The sequence below is a fragment of the Stegostoma tigrinum genome, chromosome 44 (genome assembly GCF_030684315.1).
Source record: "Stegostoma tigrinum isolate sSteTig4 chromosome 44, sSteTig4.hap1, whole genome shotgun sequence".
NCBI classification, from domain to species: domain Eukaryota; kingdom Metazoa; phylum Chordata; class Chondrichthyes; order Orectolobiformes; family Stegostomatidae; genus Stegostoma; species Stegostoma tigrinum.
Window position 1 is genome coordinate 13,406,707 of NC_081397.1, and position 21,464 is coordinate 13,428,170.

At 47.6% G+C, this 21,464-nt stretch overlaps 1 protein-coding gene and 2 long non-coding RNA genes across 3 annotated transcripts in view; all 3 read right to left on the reverse strand.

Moving 5' to 3' along the window:
• Positions 1 to 21,464, reverse strand: part of LOC132207182 (uncharacterized) — a 245,502-nt gene that overhangs the window by 25,122 nt on the left and 198,916 nt on the right. The window lies entirely within an intron of this gene.
• On the reverse strand, positions 6,897 to 13,609 carry LOC132207272 (uncharacterized). The gene is made up of 3 exons (XR_009443408.1): positions 13,569 to 13,609; positions 10,794 to 10,828; positions 6,897 to 8,825 (listed from the first exon to the last, which is right to left on the reverse strand). It is a non-coding gene; the product is annotated as an uncharacterized LOC132207272 (long non-coding RNA).
• The window catches only part of LOC132207269 (uncharacterized), a 176,202-nt gene continuing 172,225 nt past the window's right edge, over positions 17,488 to 21,464 (reverse strand). Inside the window, exon 4 of the long non-coding RNA XR_009443399.1 lies at positions 17,488 to 17,594. This is a non-coding gene — a long non-coding RNA (uncharacterized LOC132207269). The remainder of the gene's footprint in view (positions 17,595 to 21,464) is intronic.

The following is a 21,464-nucleotide window of genomic DNA, read 5'->3' on the forward strand; positions in this document are numbered from 1 at the left end:
TGCTGTGTTTGTGGAAAAGAGATTTCAACCTCGATAACGCTTTGTGTGTAATCATTTAACGGAACGTTTTCAGTCTAACTGTTGCCACGTACCATAGCCATCCAAATACGAAGCAGTTCTGACTTTTTTTTTAAACAGAGTTTGCCTTACACCTGTGAATGCTCTGTTTCAACTATAAACTCTGGAAAATGCCCCACCCCAACTCCCCCGATCATGTGTCATTGCTTATGGAGAGAAATCTACTGGTTGAATTCCTGTAGCCACAGGTTTTGGGGCAGGATTTTTGTTTGTCAAAGAGGTACATAATGCTTTTTGCCCCAAGTTTGTACGTTTGCTTCCGAAGTACCTTGGCCAGTGGCAGGGGGCAGGGACTAACGTCCAACTGGAAAGCTGAGCCCAGAATGCCAGGATGGAGCTGGGTAATACTTTGCGACAGAGAATCGAGGAGAAAGTGGGAGAAAGAAACAGAGTGGTGATAAGGGAGAGTCTTGCGAATGAAGTTTCATTGAATTGAGATGCCTGGTCAATTTGCTCATTTCGAAAGCTTGTGGCATCTCACAATAAAGTAATAGTCACACAGTACAGAAACAGGCCCTTTGGCATAACTTGTTCATGCCAACTGGGCTTTCCATAATAAACTAGTCTCATTGGCCTGCAAATCCCTTTTGCACCCTGTCCAATTTAATAATATCCTTCCTTTTCCTAAGGTACCAGAATTATACACAGTAATCTAAAAGTGGCCAGACCAATGTCCTGTACAATAGCAACATGATGTCCCAAATCCTATTATCAATGGCCTGACCGATGGATGCAAAAATGAAATCTGGATGGTGGCATATGATCAGGAATGTAACTTTAATACAAGAGTATCACAGTACTGGAGAGTCTTTTTGATCCATCCAGACTGTACCCACTAACAACAAAGGATGTTCCCAGTCACAACGGGGCAGTCCACAACCAGCGGGGGACAGTCTAAAGGGGAAGGGTAGGACTGAGATGAGGGAAAATGTCTTCACCCAGAAAGTGGGAAGCATGTGGGATTCTCTACCACAGGAGTGATTGTGCCCAAAACATTGAATGTGACTCCATCTCTCAATCCTGTCATCATCTCTCTCTCTCTATCTCTTCCCCCACCAGCCCCCATTTCTCTCTCTCTCTATCTATCTCTCTATCTTTCTCAATCCTGTCATTATCCTTTTCTCTCCCTTCATCCTGCACTCATCTGACTTTCAGAGATAATGGGAACTGCAGATGCTGGAGAATTCCAAGATGATAAAATGTGAGGCTGGATGAACACAGCAGGCGAAGCAGCATCTCAGGAGCACAAAAGCTGACGTTTCGGGCCTCGACCCTTCATCAGATCTGACTTTCTCTCCCTCACCCGACCCTCGCTTCCAGAAATGTTAATTGCAGGCTCGAGCACGCGAATCAGTTTGAATTATTTTAGCCCCTCCTAACAGCCCGGTCCTGGCATCTCAGTCGTATGTGAATAATCTGGGAGATAAATGCACACGATGTTTCATTTATATATACATATGTAACACCCACTGACAGAAAGTAAACATGGAAAACACCTTCACATGCATCGCACGGGTCCAAATGTAAAGTCAACCTCTTTCTGTCTGGGAGGGGAAACACTTTGGGAATTCAATTAATTTCACCTCTGACATTCCTGAAAAACAAAATAAATAGGAGCAGAGAATGACGCCCCTCGGTCCATCTACCAGTGGTGTAATTTGTAATCTGTGACCATCCATCTCCCTGAGAGCATTACAAACTAGTTTCTCCCCACCTCCCCCTTTCCCCACAATTTACTCCCTTTAACTGCAGCAAGTAAAAGGAACACATCAAACAGTTATACAGCAGAAACAGACCCTTCAGCCCAACCTGTCCATGCCAGCCAGGTTTTCTAATCTATCCTACTCCCATTTGCCTGCATTTGACCCATGTCCCTCTAAACCTTTCCTATTCACGTCCCTGTTTAAATGCCTATTAAATGTGTGATCGTACCCACATCTACAACATCCTCTCCCAATTCATCCCATACACGCACCACTCTCTGTGTGAAACAGTTGTCCATTAGGTCCCTTTTAGATCTCTCCCTTCTCACCTTAAACCTACGCCCTTTAGTTTTGGACTCCCCCGCCCTGTGGAAAAGACCTTGGCTATTCACCTTATCTCTGGCTTTCATGATTTTGTTGACCTCTGTAAGATCACCCAGCAACCTCCACTCTCTTGGGGAAAAAATTCCCAGCCTAATTAGCCCCTCCCTACAACTGAAACCCTCCATTCCCAGGAACATCCTTGTCAATCTTTCCAGTTTAATAATATCCTGTCCATAGCATTTAATGCATTTCTGTTTTGGTCATTTAAGGATTTCTCATGATCAATCTTGCCAATGGATCCAACAAAGAGAATGAATTTCCTCCAGTTATCCCTTCCCTTTCGCTCCCATCAATAAGCTGGATAAACACGACCGACTTGTGCACAGCCTTTCCAAAACGCACATGATCTCGAGGGACCGACTCCCCACCCCTGGGAGACAATCTAAAGGGAGAGATTAGGGTCCAGCTTCTGCAGATCGGTCTGCAGCTCTAAACCTGGCACGGGGTCGGGGGGGAAGCTCTAGTGGCTTCTTGGGCTAGAGAGAACAGAAAATTATACTAACAACCCAGAGAGAAGTCGAATGTACTGTCTGCAACCGGAACACACAAGAAAAGGAACTAAACCTCATCTGTTGGTCCTTATCTGATAGAAACACTTGTCAGAAAGGCATGAGAACGGATGCAGAGTCGACAAACTCAAAATCCTAACTCAATCTCTCACTCTCTCTCTCTGCCCCATGGCCCCAACCCCCGACTCCCTGACAGATGCTGTCAGACCGGTTGAGTTGCCCCAGTGCTCTCTGTGTTGGTTTCAGATCTCCAGAACCCTGCACTGTGTTGCTTTTGCAACCTTACAAGCTGTGTTCCTTGCTTCAGACACCAGTGCCACCACTCCTGGTGAAATGGTGTCCTCTGTTGTTCAAGCACAGAGGAAAGATATGGCTAACACATTTGAAAATAACATTGCACTACTGTCAGAAAGGAAACACAGGACAATGAGACTACATTGCTTGGGAATGGTGCACATATGACCAGAGGATCAGAAGTAGGCCATTCAGCCCATCTGGCTGCTCCACCTTTCAACCATGATTGTGGCTGAACTGCTCATTCTTAACTCTACTTTGCTGCTCTTCCACCCCTTGCCCCATAACCTTTGCTTCTCCTTCCTGATTGAAAATCTCTCTCAAACTTGAATATACTGAATGACCCGGCAGTGACAGCCCTCTGTGGTAAAGAATTCCACAGATTCACTCCCCTCAGAAGAAGAAATTCCTCATCTCCATCTTCAATGGATGAACGCCTGTTAAGACATGATGCCCCTCTGGTCCCAAATTCTCCCACACAAGGGGCAATGGCTCCCGGTCAAATTCCTCAAAGGATCTTCGATGAGCCCTCCTCTCATTCCTATAAACTCCAATGAGGATAGGCCCAACAGACTCAATCTCTCCCTCATCAGACACTCCCTCCATAGCCGGGATCAGCCGAGTGAACCTTCTTTGAACCTGCCTCCAATTCTAGTCTCTCCTTCCTTCGATACGAGGCCACAAAACTGCTCACCGTATCCCAGCTGTATCTTGTATGGTTTTTTTTAGAAAAATTTCCCAACGTTCATCTCACATTGAAGGCTGACGTTTCGGGCCTCGACCCGATGTTTCGTCTAAACCCTTCTTCTGAAGAAGGATCTCGGCCGGGAACGTCAGCCTTCCTGCTTTTCTGATGCTGCTGGGCCTGCTGTGTTTATCCGGCTCTGCACCTTGTTATCTCAGATTCTCCAGCATTTGCAGTTCTACTATCACTGAAACAATTTTACCCTGAATTGTAAGAAATAGTTTTCATCTGAAATCCTCAAGCAGTTGAGAATCTCTGTCCCTTTGTGAAGTACAGCTGGTTTTGAGGGCGTTCCTAACATACCACAACATCAGACAGAGTTACAGCGTGCCATGGTGTGGTTGGAGATCCCCAGTGGGCAGATTTTATGCCATTCCCACTCAGTGGGCGATATGTACTCCCTGAGGAACAAGCTATGATAGCTCTATCCCTCTGTAAAATCAGCAATTACCACAAATCTGCCTTATTTATTTCCTATTTCTGTCCCTCCTCTGTCCCACCCTGTAATCAATTCTCCTTTTCTGTTTACATTTAAAACAAATGCATTCCCCTTTGAATCGACTTTTTCTAAAAAAATGCTAATCTGTTTACGACTCTCTTGCAATTTATTGCACGTGGCTGTTACTTTAGCCCTCTGTTTGCTGTATTCGGGCAGATTAATTGTTGACTGCATGGCAGATCGGTCCTTTTTACAGCAGAACTCCCAGGTTTCCCCTTATTTCCTGTGGCTATCGGCCTGAAGAGGGCTAATATCAGAAATGTTGACTGCTCCTTTCCTCCACATGCTGCCTGGCTTGTCCTTCCAGCCTCCCGTTTGTCTGTCTCGGCTGTATCTTCAGCTAAAGGGGAGGGCATGGCTCAGTGAATGTCTACTGTGTGTGTGTGTGTGTGTGTGTGTCACAGAGAGCGAGAGAGAGGGCGTGTTTCATTGAAAGGAAGAGTTTGGAGGTTTAAAGGGGGATGTGAGGTAAAAGGTTTTCACCCAGAGAGTGCTGGGGAATCTGGTAGTCACTGCCTGTGGGGGTGGGAGAGGCAGAAATCCTCATCACATTGAAGAAGGATTTAGATGTGCACTTGTGATTCAAAGGCTATGGGCCAACTGCTGGGAAAATGGGATTCGGGAATAGGGATAGATAGGAGGAACTGCAGATGCTGGAGAATCTGAGATAACAACGTGTGGAGCTGGATGAACACAGCAGCCAACCAGCATCAGACGAGCAGGAAGACTGATGTTTCGGGCCCAGACCCTTCTTCAGCAATGCTTAAGAATCTTGCTGCATTGACCCCCATCACCAAACCCCAACCTGTCCACTCTTCTCAGGGTTTTCGAAATTGCATTGAGATCATCTCTTGATCTCCCAGATCCGGACGATACAGAGTGCCCAAACTCCCTTCCAGCTCACTGCCTCATTGTGAAAAATGTGCGCAATCACACACTCTCTCTCTCACAGACTCACACACACACACGCTCATGCGTGTAGATTCACACGCATAGTCAGACTCTCACACACACTCACACCAGCCTTCCCCTCACTCTATGCTGCACCTCCCATTTCCTCTCAGTCTCACCCCCACTCCACCCACCTTGACTAACCCCCACCCCCACAATTCAGTCCCTTTTCTCGCTATTCTCCCTCTCACGCACCGCACACGCACAAAGACACGCACACACTTACATGGTCACATATTCACACACAGTCTGACAGACACATATACACTGGAACAATTTTTCCGCACGTCCTTCACAGGTGCGTGCGCACACACACGGTCTGACACACAGTCACACCAGCTTGCATTCACACAAACACATGATTGCTCAAACAAATTTATTCACAAAATTACATTGAATATCACACACCCACACACACTCAGAACTGTCATAAACTCTCTCACATTCCCTTACACATTCACATGCAATCACAGTTTATGCTCAGACTCTTGTACAAACTCACATTATCTCACACACAATTTCCAACAAATTCACACTCACCCACATACAGCCTCTTAAACTCTAATTCTCACAGAAAAACACATTCACAACACACTCTTGCTCTCTCTCTCGCACACACACACTCTCACACACTGTCACACATATTCACGCACAGTCACACAAAACATCCTACGCGCACATTTAATCTCACAAACCATCTCAGACGCTCATTGACATAAACTTTCCTCAAACATTTTCTCTCACACATACTCCTTCCCTTACCCTCTACCCCTCCCTATCACGATATCTCACCCTCCATCCTGCACCCTCTCCCCTCCCTCCCCACCCACACATGAGCGACGGATGGAAGGGGCGATGCTGGTGACCCAGGGGAGACTGCGGCTGACGTGTTTGCTCACTGCACCTTGCATCACCTTCCCATCCCTGAGAGTAATCCCCAAGTTCGGTCTCTGATACCCGCCTCACATTGGATCACCGGGGGCTCCAGCAACGCACCTTGATTTTTAAAAAAAGAAATCCACCAATTTGTTGTGTGTTACAATTTTATTCATCACCAAAGGCAGAATTGTTGTGTACAAAAGCAAATATCATCAAGAAATTACATTTACAATAACACAGCGATAGATTAAACCCGTCCCAATGTACACCATCCATGAACAATACTTTCCATTGCTTCATAAATACTGGGCCCATTGTGTTTTCATTTAGTTTTCCATCTCAACACAGGGTTCAGAGGGAGGGGGAGTTGTGAAGGAGGATGCAGAGATGCTTCCATGCCATTGGGTTAAGTTGAGTGAGTGGGCAAATGCACGGCTGATGCAGTTTGATGTGGATTGATGTGAGGCTACCACTTTGGGAGAAATAAGAAAACAGGAATGCAGATTATTATCGAAATGGTGATGGATCGGGAAAGCAGCACGGAGGACAGGAGTTGGAACATCATATTGTGGCTGTACAAGGCATTGAAAAGGATATTCTTGTAGCATTGTGTACAGTTCTGGTCATGTTGCTACAGGAAGGATGTTATTCAACTGGAAAGGGTGAAAAAAATGAACATAACCATGTTGTCAGGAATGGAGAGTTTGGGCTACAAGGATAGGCTGTTTTTTATTCCAGAGCATCAGAGGCTGAGGGGTGACCCTTTGAAGGTTTTAAAAATCATGAGGGACATAGATAAGGTGAAAGCCAAGGTCTTTAACCCCAGGGTTGGAGAGTCCAAAAGTAGAGGGCATCGGTTTAAGGTGAGAAGGGAAAGATTTAGAAGGAGCCTGAGGGGCAAATCTTTCGCACAGATAGTGGTGGATATATGGAATGAGCTGTCAGGGGAAGTGGCGGAGGTGGGTAAAATTATAAATATTTGAAAGAAATTTTGGCAGATACATGGATAGGAAAGGTTGGAAGGGATATGGTTCAAACACAGGTAAACAGGGCTGGGTCAGTTTAGGAAACCGGGTTGGCATGGACGAGTTAGGCCGAAGAGTCACAGAGCACAGAAATAGCCCCTATGACTCTATGATGAGGGGCACAAATGCTGTCTTTACCAGCAATGCCCCACATCCTTCGCCTGAACGAGGGGTCATCGTGATTAAAAAACAGCAAGAAGCCAGTCACCATCCTTACTGGCTCGAATGTGAACAATTCATCAGCACAGTCCTGCTGTTCCATTCAAAGGTACCTGGTGCCTATTGACCAGACCCTTTGGCCCTCGCGCTGGTGTTGTCCCTGATGGTATTCACCAGTTTGCAATCGGACCTGAGCTGCTCCTTTCTTGGTGGCCAGCAATTGTCAGATCCAGACGGCGTCGATGTTAAAATCTTAACATCTTCTACCAAGCCTGTACTTACATCAACCCAAACCCTTTTGTGCTGCAGCGAGAGTGTCTGTATGTCGGGACTAAAAAGCCAACAATTTTTAATTCATGGGATGAGGGCATTGCTAGCCAGGCCAACATTTGTTGCCCATCCTTCGCTGTCCAGGGGGCTGATAAAAGTCAACCACTTTGCTGTGGGTCTGGAGTCACATGAAGGCCAGGCCAGGTAAGGATAGCAGTTTCCTTCCCTGAACCACGTGAGTGAACCACATGGGGTTTTCCAACAATTGATTCACAGTCACCATCAGACTCTCAGATTCAGGATTTTGATGAATTTAAATTCCACAATCTGTGTTGCAGGATTTGAACCCGGGTCCCCAGTACATCACTGGAACATCTGGATTAACAGTTCCGCGATAATCCCATGAGGCCATCGCTTCCCCATTCAAAGGTCAAGCCTGCCACTCTGGAGGTGTGTGATCCCCCATCCTGACAATGTGGCGTTTCCAAAATACCTGCAGCGGAGAGAAACCCCCTACGTTCCCGTTCCCACAATGGGTTTTGGAATCTCAGAAAGCCGAGTTGAAGTGTCCAGCAGGGGTTTTGGTTCTTTGGGAGATCTCGTCTTTTCCGTATAGACTCTGTTTCATCCATGCCTTTTCTATCCAGTTTGTTCAGTAGCTTGCAGCTCAGTGTGTGTTCCTTCTGTGGAGCCAGAAGTTGCTCCTTCCAACCCCACACCCCAGGTCTCTTTCGCCCTGGAATGTAACCATTGAAATTGGCTGGTTTCTCCTGTTATATATCTCCCAACTGTCAGATCCTTCTGGCAATTCCTGTTCAAAGTTGGTCAGAATAGGGGAGATTCCTGTTCCATGCGCACAAGGTGGCAGATGATGTCTTCCTCCCCTTAAACATGGACCAACTGAAAAGCTCAATCCTCAAACATGTACATGAGAGGGAAGGAGAGGCAGGTATTAAATTTCCAAAGACCACCAGCTGCTGAAATAGTTTTGAATTTACAAAACTAACGGCCTGCAATGTCCAGAACAGACCAACAGATGCAACAACATGAAATTAGCTTCACAATGAGTAGAGCAGAACAATGTGTGAAACGTGGTTTCCATCGCAAAGTTCACAAGTTTGGGATCTGTACACAGGAGTTACATTGTACCTCTTCACCAGACAGTCTATAAAAATCGAATGACCCGCCTCTCATCTGTCTTCTTCTTTCTTACTTGTGTGGAATATTCTCATAAACATTTCCATCCGCTCCATCTTCTTCCTCTGAGAGCTCGCTGAGTTTCAGTGTGGCGTATGTGATACAGGAATCATTGGGGTCAGGCTTGGCGTCCTGCAATTGGAATGATATTGGAATGGAATTGGAATTGAGTGGGAGCAGGAAGGTGAAGAGGTGGGAGAGGCCATTTGTAGGTAAAGGTAGGAGTGGATATCAGTGGGAAACAGGAATCAACAACAGGAAGTTCAGTGCCACAAGTTAGGAATCTGGGTCGTGCAATGGTAATCTCCCTACCTCTGAGCCAGGAGGCTGGGGTTCAAGTCCCACCTGTGCCTGAGGTGTGCCATACAGATGATAAAAGTGGGAAGGTGATGTCAGAGCTGTACAGGACTTTGGTGAGGCTGCAGCTGGAGCACTGTGTGCAGTTCCAGTCTCCGCACTATAGTAAGGATGTAATTGCACTGGAGGGGGTGCAGAGGGATATTCACCAAGATATTGCCTGGGTCAGAACATTTCACCAGTGAAGTGAGGCTGGACAGGCTCAGGTCGATGCTTGGAGCAGAAAAGGCTGAAAGGGCTTTTGATTTGTTTCCATTCACTCATGGGACATTGGCATTGCTGGCTGGGCCCAGCATTTGTTGCCCTGTCCCTAGCTGCCCTCTTGAGAAGGTGGTATTGAGCCGCCTTCTTGAGCTGCTCCAGCCCCATGTCCTGTAGGTCGACTCACAATGCGCTTCAGGAGGGAACTCCAGGATTTTCACCCAGTGACACTGAAAGAACAGCCAATGTATTTCCAAGTTGGGATGGTGAGCGGCTTGGAGGGGAACACACAAGGGGTGGTGTAGCCATGTATCCGCTGCCCGTGTCCTTCTGGATGGATGTGGCTGTGGGTTAGGAAGGTGCCGTCTGGGGATCTTTGGGAAATTTCTGTTGTGTATCTTGTAGATGGTACATACTGTAGCTACCAATTGGGTGTGAATGACAATGAGCTGGCAACTATTTAATGTCACGGTCAGTGATGTTTTAATTCTGTACAGGAGTAACTGGAACACCAACACCAGTAATGCCACAAGTTTGAAACTCACTTATCCCCAGGCACTGGAAGTGGAATGGGAAACAGTGAGTGACCTACTCCATTGATAAAGCATTGCTGGATATTTCCCACTGTGTTTAAAGGCAGGCACAAAGCTCGGGGGGAGGGGAGCTGTGAAGGAGGCTACAGAGATGCTTCAGTGTGATTTGGACAATTCAGTAAGTGGCAGCTAATGTAGATCAGCATGAGGTTATCCAACTGAGAGCAAAAACAGGAAGGTGGTGATTATCCAAATGGTGATGGATTGGGAGTGGGGGAGGTGCAATGAGACCTGCGTGTCCCCCGTACACCAATCGCTGAAAGTGAGTATCGCAGGGGCAGCGGGTGGTGAAGGAGGCAAATGAGATGCCGGCCTTCAAGCGAGAGGGTTCGAGCCCAGGAGCCGGGATGTCTTGCTGCAATTGTGCAGGCTGAGACCAAACCCTGGAGTATTGTGTGTGCAGTTTGGGGTCTCCTTATCTGAGAAAGGATGTTCTGGCTACGGAGGGAGTGCAGTGAAGGTTTCACAGACTGATTCCTGGGATGGCAGGATGGACACATGAAGAGAGACTGGATTGGCTAGGATTATATTCACTGCAGTTTAGGAGAATAAAGGAAGAATCTCATAGAAATCTGTAAAATTCTAACAGGACTAAATACGGTAAACACAGGAAGGATGTTCCTAGTGACTGGGAGGAAGTCCAGAACCAGGGGTCACAATATAAAGGAGATGGGTAAGGACTGAGATGAGGTGAAATGTCTTCACCAAGAGAGTGGGATCCTTGTGGGATTCTCTGCGACAGAACACAGTCAGGACCAGAAAATTGAATGGGGAGAGCAGGCTGGAAGGGCTGAATGGCCGACTCCTGCTCCTACTTTCTAAGGTATTTCCTGTGATCAGTCTGACATGAACCAATAGTTAATGTTTTACTGCGCAGATGTAAGGTATAAATCGACCTGCACTTCCTGTGGCAAAGCTGTGGTCTATTTAGGCTTAAAATGTAACATACCTTCTTCCCATTCGAGGAGAAACCAACACTGCTGCCTGAAAATAAAACAGACCAAGTTGAGAAGGAACTCTTTGGAGACATTGACGATTCAATTTGGACGAATTGAAGGCTGATCAACCTTGAAGATGTAACTGAATCTTTCAAAAGCATAGCTGTGTTTTTGTATTGGTGCAATGCTTAATAAATTGTCCTCCTCAATCAGCCCAGAAACTTCAGAAGATCGCATTTAGAAACCTCGCTCTGGCTAAAGCCTACAATTTGCATTCAGGTCAATCACACAGAGGGTCAGTTTTTTTAGGATGCAGGTCATTGCAACATCTTCAGCAGGCCGCCTTAATCTTATCAGCCTTTGCATGACTCGCCCTATTGTTGTACATGAAAACGACAAGAGTGAACCATACAGATAACGTCCATTTGGGTTTTAGAGTCACACAGCATGCAAACAGACCCTTTGGTCCATCGAGTCCATGCCAAGCATAATCCCAAACTAAAATGGTTCCATCTGCCTGCATCTGGCCCATATCCCTCCAAACCATTTCAATTAATGTATTTAAAATGTCCACTGTCAACTTTAATTCCTTTAAAATAAATTCAACAGTTGCTCATAAATGTAGGAATTTAGGAAAGAACACTATTTCAACTCAAGAGTTTAATACGCTTAGTCTCGTGTCAAACCATCTGAAGAACTAAACTAGACTCACCATATTGTAGACAAACACAGCAAGTCAGGCAGAACTCAGAGAAAAGGAGCAGTCAACACCTCAGGCACAACCCCCACTTCCAGCCCCGAAGAAGGGCCATACCCGAAACGCTGACCGCTGCCTCCCTCCAGATGTTGCCTGGCTTGCTGTGTTCTTCCAGCCTCCTGGTTTGTCTATCTTGGATTCCAACATCTGCAGCTTTTTTGTCTCTATACTTATCATATTAGTTGCAATGAGAAACTCTAATTTGTTCAGTTTTGTTTCATTGAAAGTCACACACCTTAGGAAAGAAACATTGTTTATTGAGAACTTACTGTATTCCAGGATTGCTTTTTATGCAAAAATAGGAATTTGAGAATGAATGGACATCCACTCTTGGATGTTATATCTCTGCCAATGTTGTCCCTTTCAGGACAGCTTCAATAACAATGTGAACATGGTCAAAGGTAGAAGATAGAGGGTGGTTTTAGCTGTTGCATGCTGATAGTTCCAGATAGCTCAGTTGGCTCGATGGCTGGTTTTTGTCATACATTACATGCCAACCCTTGCCAACAGCATGGGTACAATTCCCACACCAGCTGAGGCTACCCTGAAGGATGCTCCTTCTGAACCTCTCCCCTCTCCTGAGGCGTGGTGATTCTCTAAAAGTTAAAACACCACCCAGTTCCCCTTCACTCTCTCCCTCCTATGAAAGAGCAGGCTGGTGGCCATGTAGAACATGACCATTTACTACTCATTCCCTTCAGACAAAGGCTAGAATGTGTTTGGATTCCATTGTACACAAGGCCAACTTCAGTTCAAATGTCCCTTGTGGGTGTTGACAGGTATCCGTGTGATAATTGTAAGTTCATCTTTCTGAGCAACAATATGACATGCGGTGCTTTTATTTTCTCTGTCATCTCAAATCAGCAGGTGGCAGCATTTTGCATATCCGCCTTGCGTATTATATGAGGAAAATGGAACTTGCTTTCTCTCTATCCATAGATGCTGCCAGACCTGCTGAGCTCCTCCAGAAATATTTGAATTTATTTCTGATGTCCAGCATTCACAGTTCTTAGTTTTAAGAGAAAATGATCTACGTGTGCCTCAGTTAAGTGTAAAATGCATGTCCCACTGCTTATGTCACGCACAGAATGTTTCTACATGTACTAAACAGTAATTGGGAAGCGACCGCCATCATAACACAGTCACCAACACACACGGTGATATATTTTTATTTCATTCATTCACAAGGTGTCACTGGCCAGGCCACCATTTATTGCCCACCCCTAACTGTCTCCATTGCTGTGGGTCTGGAGTCACATGTCGGCCTGACCAGGTAAGGATTGCAGCTTCCTTCCCTAAAAAGCATCGGTAAATTCATTGGGCTTTTCCCCAACAATTTCATGGTCATTAAACTCTGAATTCCAGATATTTATTGAATTCAAATTCTGTGGGAGGATTCAAACCCAGGTCCCCAGGACATTAGCCAGGGTCTTTGGATTAACAGTGAAGTGATAATATAACTTGACCATACCCCTTCTGATTGGAATAACCAGATGCGGTGCTGGATGAACACAGCAGGCCAGGCAGGGTCAGAGGAGCAGGAAAGAGGACATTTCAGGTCTGGACTCTTCTTCATTTTCTGCAACATCGGCTTTCCTGCTCCTCTGATGCTGCCCTGGCCTGCTGTGTTCATCCAGCTCCACACCTTGTTACCTCAGACTCCAGCATTGGCAGTCCCTGTTAACCCTTTCTCATTGCTCTGTGTGTCTGTTCTGAGTCACTGACAACATATAAATCATCTCCAAATCCTTGACTCTATCTGCAGGGGAACAAAGGGTCACAGCAGATCAGATCGGGGCTTGTTTCTGATTGGCTGGTTCACTGTCCATTCATTCACAAATCTGGATGTTTCTTTTGGTAGACCCTCTGTTCCCTCACACTCCTGTCACTGCAAGCACTGTGGTATTTCTCTATTTGGAACTGGCCACACACAGGCATTTCCACAGTAACTGGGATCATGATATTGTTGGAGCTGCAACGATCCTCTGTCTCTCTCTTAAACATAGCATTAAACAAACAAAATATTTACCAGACTCTGTTCTCTTTTTGGTGGTGACCACTGAATAAACTATATCCGCAGCGGCGTTTTCTACAAAGAAATAAAGTGCACATGAAAAACACACATCAATCAGAGAGCAGCGCTATAATGGGCTAAATGACACATGCAACATCAATGCACAGATTCATGGATAGATAATAAATTTAAGAGCTGGATGGACAAATTTAATCGACTGATGGACGGATAGACAGATGGATGTATTAAGATAGAGATAGATAGCTTCTTGATTAAAAAGGGGGATCAAGGGTAATGGGAGAAGGAAGGGGAATGAGATTGACAAACACATCAGCCTTGGTCAAGTGGCACAGCTGACCTGATGGACAGAATGGCCTAATTCTGCTCCTATATGTTAGGTCCTATAGCCTTATTTAGATAAGAAGACGCATAGATAAATAAATATGCATGCAGTTAATATCCTTGGTGATCATTAAGCTCACTACAAGCACTATAAAGACTGCTGTACAGGAAGCTTGCTTCCCTTCATTATCACTTGCATGGGGCACTTGTGTCTCTGAGGAGCCAAGCCTTTGTACACAATCACTCATTGTAACCAACATCAGTTGGATTTCTCAATACCAGAGTACTGCGCCCTCAGTTTCCGACATTACTTCCGATAAAATAAGCATGTTGTGTCAGGCAAAACACCCTGAAGGAGGTCCAGTCACAAGGTATTAACAGCAACAGCCGTCTGTAAAAGACACTGGTTGAAGACAGGGGTTTATAGCTCAGCAGTAGACCCATCAGCCCATCAGGTCTGTGCTGTTCAAAAGCAACCACCTCCCTATCCCCTCACCTTCAATCCATGTCCCCAACCCCCCGGTCATTGAGTCCTTCAAGAAGGGGGAAGGGTTTCTTCCTGTCTCCCGTATGTCTGCCCTTTATCATTTTATACACTTCAAAGAACGAGGAGTTGGCATCTTTGAGGGTGAAAGCTGGGAACCGGGGATTGAGTCGGATGGTCAGCTGCGACACTACCCAATGGGCCGGCCAATGGGCAGGCTGTATGGCCTCCGCATTTCTCTCAGAACCAGGGACTGAGTTAGATGGTTAGCTATAATCATAATGTCTGGCAGAACAGGATAGAAGGGCTGAATGGCCTAGTCCTGTTTCCTGGCTGCTGTCCTCCCCTTCAGCCTCCACAGCTCCAAGGAAAACCACCTCATTCTAGCCCAGCTGACAGCTTGGACGATTGACCAGAATTCCTACCAGGTTATGGTGCACCGTCACTGTGTGGGGCTCTATAACCACACCGATTCAATGGCACTCACCAGCATTGTGTGCTGCTCCGATTACTGCATACTCCAGGTTGCTGGCTGCTGCCGCTTCACCAGAAGCTTGGGATCTATTTCCAGTAGAAAGGGGAGGGGAAGGAAGTTGTCATTTCAAACACAACGCTTTCAACACCACGCTCAGCTTCAGCAAAACAGCAAAACTACCACGGAAATTACAAAGCCCAGTGAGACCCTGTTATTCCTCGGTCCCACGTCCCTGGTTTCCATCCAAACATGAAGCTTTCTCACCCTCAAGGAGCGGCCCAATTCCCCATCGCTTTTCACTTATGTCCTTTGGGGAAGGAAATCTGCTATTCTTACCTGTTCTGGCCCATTTGTGACTCTGGAAGCTGGTTAACAAAACTGCCCTCTGGGGCAATTAAGGATGGGCAATAAAATGCTGGCCCTGTCAGTGACACGCACACCCCTGTGAATGAATAAAAGCCACCTGGGACTTTCCAGGAGTATTGTTTCCTGGTTTGTCAGGCTCATATTAAAAGGATAAGGCAATACCCAAGCTCCCTCTCTCAGTTCTTCTGCTCGTTGTCGCTCCCTGATGAAGGGGAATCAGGATAAACAATGGCAAATATAAAATTTGCAGTTTCATCCCCTTACCTCTTGGGCTGTGACACAGGTGAGGAATTGCCTGCAGGTAGAGAGATAACATTCTTAGCGTATTGGACAGTAGCTTTGTGCTGTTCCAGACAGGAGCTGCAAAGCCCTTTCTCAGTCATAAGCAGAGAGCAAACACATCAATAGATGAGAATCATCAAACCCATCTGAATGCACATTAACCACTTGTGACAGGGATTAGGTGAGGGTTTAGTTAGTGTCTGAGTGAGGGCCAAGGCCAGAGTTAGGGTTAGCATGAGGTTAAGGATTGTTTTATGGTGAGGGTTAGTATTCAGTTTAAGGTTAGTGTTAGGATTCAGATCAGGATTAGGGTCATGGTTAGGTTTTGGGTTATGGGTTGGGCCAGCGTTAGGGTTAAGGTTGGTTCAGCATGAAGGTTCGGTTTAAGGTGGTGAGGCGAGGGTTCGGGTGAGGGTCAGTGTTCAGTCTACGGCTAGGCTTAAGGCTTGGGTTAGTTATTAGTTTTAGTTAGCATTTGGCTGAGAGGCAAGATTAGAATGAGTATGAGAGCTCGGTTTAGGACAAAGATTTAATTTAGCGGTAGGGTTGAGTTTAAGTTAGGGTGAGGATTAGTGGAGCAAGGATTTGAGGGGGCTGAATGGCCTCCTCCTGTTCCTGATTCACACGATCTTATGCCTCTCCTCTTCTCTGAGGTAACACAGAGTGGCAGTATTGGTCACATTTACCCGATCCAGGAGGCTAACTTGGTGAGTGCTCTCCCTCCTACTGTCAGGAACACGGTCTACCCCAGTTCCTGACCCAACACCTCCTTCCCCGGGTCCCCCACCCCAACCCTGTCCAGCGGCAAAGGTTACATTGGGGTGGGGACGGCAGTGCCATGCCCCGGGGAACAAACCCGATCCCCGTGGGAAGTTACAGACCTGTGTGCCCCCTCCGGTGGATGAACCACGCCGACGCGATCAGGCCGGCGAACAGCAGAACTGGGACGAGCGAGGCCGCGATCTCCGTGGAATAACTCCGAGCTGAAATCCAACAACATCCGGCTCACGTTAACAAACTCAGCGGGAAGTGTTACCGCATCAGCCCTGTGTGAGGCACACGGTCAGCATCAGAGTGACCAACCCCTGCAGGTACGTAACTCCCTGCCACCCACGGGGGGATGGAAAACACGGAAGAATTGAGCCCATTGAGCTCCCTGCACTGAACCCACTTTCCTGCACTCGGCCCCCTACAGCCTGGAATGTTATGGCACGTCGAGTTTCATTCAAGTTCTCTTTAAAGGCTGCGAGGTTTCCCACCTCAACTACCCTCCGAGCCCCCACAGCCCTGTGGGTGAGACAATCCTCAAACCCCCTCTCAACCTCCTGCCTTTCACTTTCAAATGATGCTGCCCTTGTTATTTACACTTCCACCCAGGGGAGCAGCTGCTTCCTCACCCCTACACAGCAGTCCCTGTGCCACACAGACTGACACACCTCTATCAGTTCCCCCTCAGCATTCCCTGCTCCAAAGAAAACAGCCTGAGTTTACTGAGCCTCTCTTCATCGCTGAAATGCACCACCCCAGGGCAACGTCCTGGTGAATCCCCTCTGCACGCCCTTCTCCATAAGATTTACACTTCCAGATTTTTATTGCGCTCAAATTCTACCATCGGGTATGAGCGGGATTTGAACTGGGATCCCGGGAAAATGACCCAGGCAGCTGGATTAATAACCTCACGTCACCTTCCTAACTGAGATGGTTAATTGTTTCTGACTGGCACGGACTGGATGGAGCGAATGGCCTTTCCCTGTGCTCTGTCTGTGTCTGATCTGACTGTCACGGTTACCTCGCAGCGTGAATTCGATATAGTCGCTGGTCACGTTAAAAATGGTGCCGTCGGTTCCTGTGTTGATCGCTGCACAGTGATACCTCCCGACACTGTCTCTCCGGAATGAATGAATAACCAGCTCACCACCATCGGCAGTCACATGGGAGCTCGCACTGCCGTTCCTTAGCGGCACGTTGTCTCGGTACCAAATGAACTGGGGCTCAGTGCCTTCCCTCACCAGGCACCGGAGAACAAGGCGGTCCCCGGGCTGTATCTCAGTCCCGTTGGTGCGGGGTATCAGCACAGCATCTGAGACAGGAACTGAGGAGAAAACACGCCGAGTTCAAAACCATGGAGTTCGCCCATCGATTGAGGCTGTCAGTGGGGACCAGTTTAATGCAAATAATTTGAAAGGGAGTGAAGCAGTTTGATGGATTTAAAATCTAATGGAGAGCTTCAATTCTCCCCAATTATCAACATTTTGGAGATTATCATTGAGAGAAAGAAAATCTAACCATCGCGCCCCCGATGTTCAATGGCGTTGCCGTTGCTGCTTCCCTCAGTATTAACATCCTGGGGGTTACCATTAACAGAGAATCTAACCATTGAGCCCGTGATGTTAATGGCGCTACCATCACTGAATGCCCTCACACGGCCAACACCCTTGGGGAATGTGACCATTGCGTCATACAGCGTGGAACAGGCCCTTCGGCCCATTGCGTCTGCACTGACAATAACTATCCCTAAAGGTGCGCTAATTCCAATTTCCCACCCTGGCCCCATATCCTGAAATGTTATGGTGTGACCAGTGCTCCTCCAAATATATTTTAAACGTTTATTTTAGGTTTCTGCTCGCCACTCTCGTCCCATTTGCATGAACCTCGGAGTGAAAAAGATTTTTTTCTGTCAAATCCCCTCAGAATCTCCTGTCCCTTACACTAAATCTGTGCCCCTTCATGACTGACCTCTCAACCAAGGGGAACAGATGCTCTCCATTCACCCTGTCCACCCCCCTCATAATCTGATGCACCTCATTCATGACCCTCTGCAGCCTTCCCTGCTCTAAAGGAAACCATCCCAGCCTATCTACTCTCTCCTTACAGCTCACTTGTTCCAACCCAGGAAACAACCTGGTTCTGTACCCCGTCTTCTGTACCCCCTCCAGTGCTATCACACCCTTCCTGCAGTAAGGTGACCAGAAATGTACACAGTACTCCAGAATCTAACCATTGCCCTTGACATTCAATGGTCTGACCATCACTGAATTCCCCACTATCAACGTCCTAGAGTTTATCATTGACCAGAAACTAAATCAGACTACCCAAATAAATACTGTGACTATAGGAGCAGGTCAGAGGTTCGGAATCCGGCAGTGAGCAATTCACCTCCTGACACACCAATTCCTGCCCAACATCGACATTACACAAGTCAGTAGTGTGATGGAATACTCCCTACTTGCCTGGTTGGAGGCAGCTCCAACAACTCTTGAGAAGCTCAACACCATCCATAGAAAAAGCTACTCCCACTTGATTGCCACATCCCCAAACATCTAATCCCTACATCACTGACACACAGTTGCAGCAGTGTGTACCATCTACACACTGAAATTCACCAAAGATTCTCAGCAGCATCTTGCAACTCCACAGCCACTTCCATCCAGAAGGACAAGAGCAGCAGATATATGGGAACACCAGTACAAATTCCCCTGTGAGCTACTCAGCATCTTGAAATGGAAACATATCGGACGTTTCTTCAGTGTTACCGGGCCATAATAGAATATAGAACAGAGAACAATACAGCACAGAACAGGCCCATTCAGCCCTCGATATTGCGCCGGCTTGTGAACTAATCTAAGTCCACCCCCCAACACTATCCCATCAATAGATAATAAAATGTGAGGCTCGATGAACACAGCAGGCCCAGCAGCATCTCAGGAGCACAAAAGCTGACGTTTCGGGCCTAGACCCTTCATCAGAGAGGGGAATGGGGTGAGGGTTCTGGAATAAATAGGGAGAGAGGGGGAGGCGGGCGGAAGATAGAGAGAAAAGAAGGTAGGTGGGGAGGAGAGTATAGGTGGGGAGGTAGGGAGGGGATAGGTCAGTCCAGGGAAGACAGACAGGTCAAGGAGGTGGGATGAGGTTAGTAGGTAGGAGATGGAGGTGCGGCTTGGGGTGGGAGGAAGGGATGGGTGAGAGGAAGAACAGGTTAGGGAGGCAGAGACAGGTTGGACTGGTTTTGGGATGCAGTGGGGGGAGGGGAAGAGCTGGGCTGGTTGTGTGGTGCAGTGGAGGGAGGAGACGAACTGGGCTGGTTTAGGGATGCAGTGGGGGAGGGGGAGATTTTGAAGCTGGTGAAGTCCACATTGATACCATTGGGCTGCAAGCGGAATTAGAGTTGCTGTTCCTGCAACCTTTGGGTGGCATCATTGTGGCACTGCAGGAGGCCCATGATGGACATGTCATCTAAAGAATGGGAGGGGGAGTGGAAATGGTTTGCGACTGGGAGGTGCAGTTGTTTGTTGCGAACTGAGCGGAGGTGTTCTGCAAAGTGGTCCCCAAGCCTCCGCTTGGTTTCCCCAATGTAGAGGATGCCACACCGGGTACACATCCGCAACACATCCCTCACACCCCGTCCCCGCCACAACCGACCAAAGAGGATCCCCCTCGTTCTCACACACCACCCCACCAAACTCCGGATAGAACGCATCATCCTCCGACACTTCCGCCATCTGCAATCCGACCCCACCACCCAAGACATTTTTCCATCCCCACCCTTGTCTGCTTTCCGGGGAGACCACTCTCTCCGTGACTCCCTTGTTCGCTCCACACTGTCTTCCAACCCCACCACACCCAGCACCTTCCCCTGCAACCGCAGGAAATGCTACACTTGCCCCCACACCTCCTCCCTCACCCCTACCCCAGGCCCCAAGATGACATTCCACATTAAGCAGAGGTTCACCTGCACATCTGCCAATGTGGTATACTGCATCCACTGTACCCGGTGTGGCTTCCTCTACATTGGGGAAACCAAGCGGAGGCTTGGGGACCGCTTTGCAGAACACCTCCGCTCAGTTCGCAACAAACAACTGCACCTCCCAGTCGCAAACCATTTCCACTCCCCCTCCCATTCTTTAGATGACATGTCCATCATGGGCCTCCTGCAGTGCCACAATGATGCCACCCAAAGGTTGCAGGAACAGCAACTCAAATTCCGCTTGGGAACCCTGCAGCCCAATGGTATCAATGTGGACTTCACCAGCTTCAAAATCTCCCCTTCCCCCACCGCATCCCAAAACCAGCCCAGTTCGTCCCCTACCCCCACTGCACCACACAACCAGCCCAGCTCTTCCCCTCCACCCACTGCATCCCAAAACCAGTCCAACCTGTCTCTGCCTCCCTAACCTGTTCTTCCTCTCACCCATCCCTTCCTCCCACCCCAAGCCGCACCTCCATCTCCTACCTACTAACCTCATCCCACCTCCTTGACCTGTCCGTCTTCCCTGGACTGACCTATCCCCTCCCTACCTCCCCACCTATACTCTCCTCCCCATCTATCTTCTTTTCTCTCCATCTTCGGTCCGCCTCCCCCTCTCTCCCTATTTGTTCCAGAACCCTCACTCCATCCCCCTCTCTGATGAAGGGTCAAGGCCCGAAACGTCAGCTTTTGTGCTCCTGAGATGTTGCTGGGCCTGCTGTGTTCATCCAGCCTCACGTTTTATTATCTTGGATTCTCCAGCATCTGCAGTTCCCATTATCTCTGATACGCTATCCCATCATTATCCTTATGCTTATCTAAGGACTGTTTAAATGCCCCTAATGTGGCTGAGTTCACTACATTGGCAGGCAGGGTTCTCCACGTCCTCACCACTCTCTGTGTAAAAAGCCTGTCTCTGACATCTGTCTTATATCTATCACCCCTCAATTTGTAGCTATGCCCCCTTGTACAAGCTGAAGTCATCATGCACGGAAAAAGACTCTCACTGTCCACCCTATCTAATCCTCTGATCATCTTGTATGTCTCTAGTAAATCTCCTCTTAGCCTCCTTCTCTCCAATGAGAACAGACCCAAGTTCCTCAGCCTTTCTTCATAAGGCCTGCGCTCCAGACCAGGCAACATCCTGGTAAATCTCCTCTGCACCTTTTCCAATGCTTCCACATCCTTCCTTTAATGGGGTGACCAGAACTGCACACA